The sequence below is a fragment of the Diadema antillarum genome, unplaced genomic scaffold, assembly GCF_040938485.1.
Source record: "Diadema antillarum isolate AM-2024a unplaced genomic scaffold, OU_Dant_1.0 scf00000128, whole genome shotgun sequence".
In the NCBI taxonomy this organism is placed as follows: Eukaryota; Metazoa; Echinodermata; class Echinoidea; order Diadematoida; family Diadematidae; genus Diadema; species Diadema antillarum.
The window spans coordinates 3905389-3911596 of NW_027271017.1; positions in this window are offsets into that span (position 1 = coordinate 3905389).

Here is a 6208-nt window from a genome sequence, read left to right on the forward strand (position 1 = left end):
AAAGGGCGAGAAAGATTGCTAGGTACAAAATTGTATTTGTAGAATCTTGCCAGAATCTGTGAAAGTTCCAAAAAGTTGAAAACTCAAAATTGTTCAAAATGATGATGACAATTATTTCAAATCTAGCAGTGAGCAATATAGATATCTTTATTATGTGTGCGTTGCTTACCGACACATACATTCCAGTACTACGAATTTCAATCCGCAGAGACGTAAATATCCCCCCTCCCCCCTCCCCCCCCCCCCCCCCGACTGTGATGCCATCATTTGTTGTGTATCCATGGCAATAGTGTAATCGGTCAAGCAGTGATGGGAGGACATATGTGTGTGTGTCCGACCAGAAGACACCTAGTTTCACTTATGGAATTTTCATGTCATTTGATGAACAGGTACATCGATCCATAGTCGACCTGCCAAGTACATATTGAGCGACACTATGAATGCCCAAGACTTAGTGCATCTCCACTAACTTCACCAACTTAAACCTGTGCATTATTTGTTTTATAAGTTGGATCGAAAATTAACATTTTTTTTGTGTGTGTACCTTTATTGGTGAATTACAGTTGGCTACATGTAGAACATGCTCCACAGCTAAGATGTCTGAATATGTTCATTCCAAACACGTGATTCATGGACTACATACACGAACTAGAAGTTGCCAAGTACATATTGAGCGACACTATGAATACCCAAGACTTAGTGCATCTCCACTAACTTTACCAACTTAAACCTGTGCATTATTTGTTTCATAAGTTGGATCGAAAATGAACATTTTTTGTGTACCTTTATTGGTGAATATCACAGTCGGCTACATGTAGAACATGCTCCACAGCCAAGTTGTCTGAAGATGTTCATTCCAAACAATTGATTCACAGACTGCATACACGAACTAGAAGTTGTATGCAGAAATCAGTGATTGAGAGCGTAATGCGCTTGTAACAGCTAATGAATGGAGTGTGCACTGCTAAAGTATGCCTTACCCACATCAGTGAGCATGCAGTTATGCCTTTTTCGGCAATGTGCCATAGGATAACAAACCGTGCTGTTATGCGTTTTCGTTGCACAGTTTTTTGGAAGCCGGTGCATTCTAGTAAGAAAATAAAGAGTGCACACGTGACTCATTTTAGCATCATTTTCTGATTGGCTACATTCTTGAACTCATTTTATAAAAGCTTCCATTCTAAACAAACACCAAACCCACTAACAAAAGTCTGGAGGACAGTGAACCACCAGAAGTGATATCTTGTCATTCCTCCACATTCACCCAACTTAAGTGGCATCTAACCCAACCTCAAAAACAAAAGACGGGAACAAAACCAGACAAAACGGTGCCCACAGGCCATCCTTGTCGATTAGAAATCATCCGGGAGGCAAGAAGCGCCAGCCAGGAAGAGAAAAAAGATTCAAGCGGTTGAGAGGTGTAGCTGAAATCATATCGCCAGGAGTTTTTTCGTCGCGGGATCCCTAGGAGGTTTTTTGCGTTGATGGATAGGATGAGATGGAAGATGCGGAGATACCGGTATAAAGGGAAGAGATGAGGAGAGGATGGGGAGAGAGATATCTTGAGATGAAAACTTGCAAGAAGGGAAGAGCAACGAAACATCACCTCTGCGTAATGTTTCAAGAATTAACAACTCCTCCTTTCTGTTTTCTCGGTAACACTGGTAATCGTAAGCCGTAATGTTTATCAGATTATCTAGCTGAGCGAAGAACATTTACCCAGCACAACATCTAAAAAGTTGGCGACGCCCGCTGTTTTCGTGACACTGGGGAAATTCACGCCATACATGTTTATCGGATGATCTCGCCCAAGTATGAGGCACTTTCGTCAGAGATGGGAACAGATCTTTGCGAGAAAATACATGAAAAAGGATGTGGAATGCTTACATACAAAATTTCTAAGTGAATATACATCATATGTGTATATATCAGAATAGGAGTATAACTTTGATTTCTGTTTTGTTATTCAATAGTGGTTTAGCCTCTCTTGAGGAGTTTTTAAAAAAAGTGCTACTCAAGACAGTGTGTCAATGCAGGTGGGTGCAAAGGATTTCATGGTAGCAATGGTGCCCACCCATTGATACGCAGTGATATCCGATGTCAGGTTCTGTAGAGTTAATACCAAAAGAGTATGAGCATCAACTCGCCATTAGCTTCCATACAACAGCTCTCTGTGTGCGTGGGGCATTGTCCATACTATTTGTAGTAACAACTGCAGGAAATACCCAGGTGTCCCTTTTGCTTTTGCCTTTGCTTTTGCCTTTGCTTTTGCTTTTGCATAAGTGGTGCACAATGAAGAGCCCTTTCAGAAATGATTCGTCACTTACTTTGTATGGAAATGAATGAGTTTGTACAACCTTAGATTTACCATGAGATTGAGTCTTAATGATTTATCTTTTTTTCTCATCAGTTATGAAAGTTCAATCACATTTTATGTCGGCTTTAATACAAAAACTTTGTGACAACATGATTAGACATCCTATTGTACTGATGGCATTTGGCATTCAGCAATGGAAAAGTGCATCGACATCAAAGTCAATTCAATTCATTTTATTTTCATATTTCTCAATGAAGGAATGTACATCAAATATAATAAAATGAAGTGAATCATAATATCCGGCTAGGATGCACAGTAAGTTAATGTAAACATATAAAAACATGGTGGTCAATCTTCGTGAGTTGGCTCTATGTATAAATGCTAAAGAAATATGAAGGAACCTACTTAAAAGTAAATGTCTTTTGTAGTTCAAGCGTACATGTATTCATGCTTGTTTTGAGCGCTGCACATAGACTCGGTTCCAAACATGGAGAACCACACTGCAAGTAGCGAGTATCTTTTAGTGTAAATATAGCTAAATGACACCGTCTCCATCTAATGTGATAATGCACAAAGACGGAAGTGTCATTTTGATAAGAGTTTAATGGTTCTTTCTGTGAAAACAACTATTTTTGCCAGTAATGTTATGGCAGTGATCATAGTCCATTTCATGTCGAGGACCATTTGTAGTCTATAACATGCAACACACAGAGTCCTACCTGGCACTGTATCCAAAAAGTTACAGTGAATGTGATTTCAGCCTAGGGAAGTAGATCCTGTATTTTCTATTTTAGGTTTGAAGAAATAAATTCAGTTGAAGGTTTTCCTTCTCTTTCTTGTTGATATACACCTTCTCTATCTCTCTCTCCCCATCTCTCTCTTCTTGAAAGTCTATGTTCCTCTTCTATCTATCTCACTCTTCTGGATATGTGCCCTGTATGTCTCTCTCCTTGATATGTTCCTTTTCTATTTATCTCTCTTCTTGATATGTTCCCTTTCTTTCTATCTATCTCTCTCTCTCTTTGCTATACGCCTTTTCTATCTATCTCTCTCTCTCTCACCTTGATATGTTCCTTGTTTGTCTTTCTCTTCTTGATATGGGCCTTTTTATCTATATATCTCTCCTTGATATGTTCCTTTTCTATCTCTGACTTTGGTATGTGCCTTTCTATCTCTCCCTCTCTCTCTCTCTCCTTGAAATATGCCTTTTGTATATCTCTCTCTTCTTGATATGTGCCTTTTTCTCTCTATCTCTCCTTGATATGTTCCTTTTCTATCTTTATTTCTTTCTCTCTCCCTCTATTTCATCTTTGCATGTTGTTGCTGTTTCCTTATTTGTTTCTTTTTCGTTTTCTTTTTCCTTTTTTTGTTTTGTTTTGCTCATATCAATTCAAAGCCTAGACAGCAATGTGACACACTTTAGGGGTAATTGCTCATTTTCCCTTCTCCCCCTTTACACCTGTTTCCAAATTCGGTTATCTCACATTCGCCACATTTTATATCAAATTATCGATTCCTCTCGGGCAACTTCCCCCCCCCCCCCCCCACTCTTTTCAAGGGATTTATTCTTTCTTCTTCTTTCTTTTTTTTCCATTTGGGAGGAAATTTGTGCACACATTCACCCACTTTTCACTTTTGTGCTTGTTTGGGGAATCTGTTGATTTTCGTTTTTGTTCCTCATGCATTCTTACATTCATTCACATGCAATGAAAGCATTTTTTTCTTTGAATTAATGATCTTCATGTATTTGTGTAATACATTCACATACTTATATCATTTCTCTGTCTGTCTGTCTCTCCATATCTCTGTGTTCATTTTCCTCTACCTTCTTTTCTGTGGATTTTTTTTTTCAAAGTGAAGTTGCTTTTGCACTTTGCTTTCATCAATTTTGAGCAATGACATTCACATTGTGAACATTTTATCCAAATTATCTAATGATGTAGGTCTACCAATATTTAACAATAAAATGAAAGATGAATGATAATGTTTTCTTGTGATTTTGAAAAAAAAACCACTAAAAAACAACATGTTGATCATTTGAAACTCTTCATAAAAGTTGCTTGTTGTGGGATTTTGTTTTATCTTTTCCAGCTGAAAATGATAAGATACAGAGAGAAGACTCTCATGTAACTCATTTTGAAACATGACTAAAATGAGCACTCGGTGGAAGATATTCAAAATGCAGTGAATCCCAATATCTGAATATGAATCGGGAGCAGACACTGGCTACAGTCGTCTCTTCGGATGCCTGTTTACCAGTAGTGGAGAGTCAACTTTGCCCTTTAGCGTAATAACCGCCGGCAGACACTGCGTGGTGGGCCTGCAGCGCTCCCTCCCTGCACCAACCGGCTGCGTCAAACCTGCTTTGTCTTCGGTTTTCATTACGTTCAAGATTAATAAACGGAATTCTCCATTTGGGAGAATCAATATTTCATCTCTAAGAAAGAAAGAAAAAATACGGCTCTTCAATACTCCCCCCCCCCCTTCCTGAAGATATAAGTGACGCTGGAAAAAAAAGATGTCAAAAGAGAATGATCTTAAGAAAGAAAGATAGATATGAGAGAAAGATGTATGAAGATATCAGCGCCAACTTCAATTGAGGTAGTTTATCATTTTTTGCTCTTTTCCTGGAAAGAAAAGAGAGAGAATGAGAAAAGAAGTGGATTGCAGATCTAAATCAGAATGCACCTGGTGGGTAGAGAATGTCGTCAGAAATCTAGAACGTCAAGTTAACCGGCTCATGTCTGATTTGTCGACCAGTTTGTCGCGTGGCGCAGCGCCGAGGCTAGCCATCCGTCTTGCGGTATTTGACGCATCGCGTTTCATTGAATGAGATATTCGTACGCATCCTGTGCACCACTGCACAGTTTTAACCCCCAAAAATGCTACTGTGTGCATTAATGTCAAAAATAGCACAATATAGGGCTCAGTTTTTCCTGATCAGTTTTTGCATTTGTATATGATATATGTATGTGTATATATGTTTTGGTATATATATTAGGGTGCTACATAAGCACTTGCCCGATTGCCCTGGGCAAGTGAAAATCAAATTCGGGCAAGTGTTTTTGAACAATGAGAACAACGGCTTGCCCGAAGTGGGCAAGCAAAAAGTTTTGAAGTCACCTTTTTTCATTATTCCCCAAGACATACCCACAGAATCAACCATATAGAAGCCAAAAGATAACGGCTGTTTGGTGATGTAACACACTTGATATCTCATTTCAGCAACTTTCCAACACTTTTTATTTAAAGTAAAGAAGCCCCAATGCAATGCAATTTGGCAACACTTGATTGGACCAAGTTTATTACTCCATTTCAGAATGCAAAACAATGTGTGCTGTTTATTCAAATGATTGTGTTTGATTAAGCCCTTGACTCACACATTATTTTCTTTATTATTTCCCTATATATTGGACTTGTTTTTTGGGCACGTAAAATTAATATTCAGGCAAGTGTTTCCAAGCAAATTTGAATATCTGCTTGACCGACTGGGCAAGTGGTAAAATAAAGTTATGTAGCACCCTGTCTATATATTACTACATCACCATACTGTTCTGATCCAGTCCCAGCTGTCAGGGTAGGAAAAATTGCCTTGTAGTAGCAAGATTGGCTCACAAAAGAAGGAAATTTGATATGTTGCGCAAATATGATTTTTTTTTCTTCCACAGTCTCCCCGTCTGATTTTCAAACACCGAGGGTTGTTCTGAATTTAATCTTGGTCTAATTTATTTTGGTTGTTCTCATTTCTGTGTGTGTGTGTGTGTGTGTGTGTGTGTGTGTGTGTCTGTATGTGTGTCTCTGTCAGCACTCGACTCGACGCTGGATCCATTTTCAGTGTCGACGTCGAAAGTTGGAGGTGGAATTCTTACGCAGAAAGTAGCCCAGGTCGCG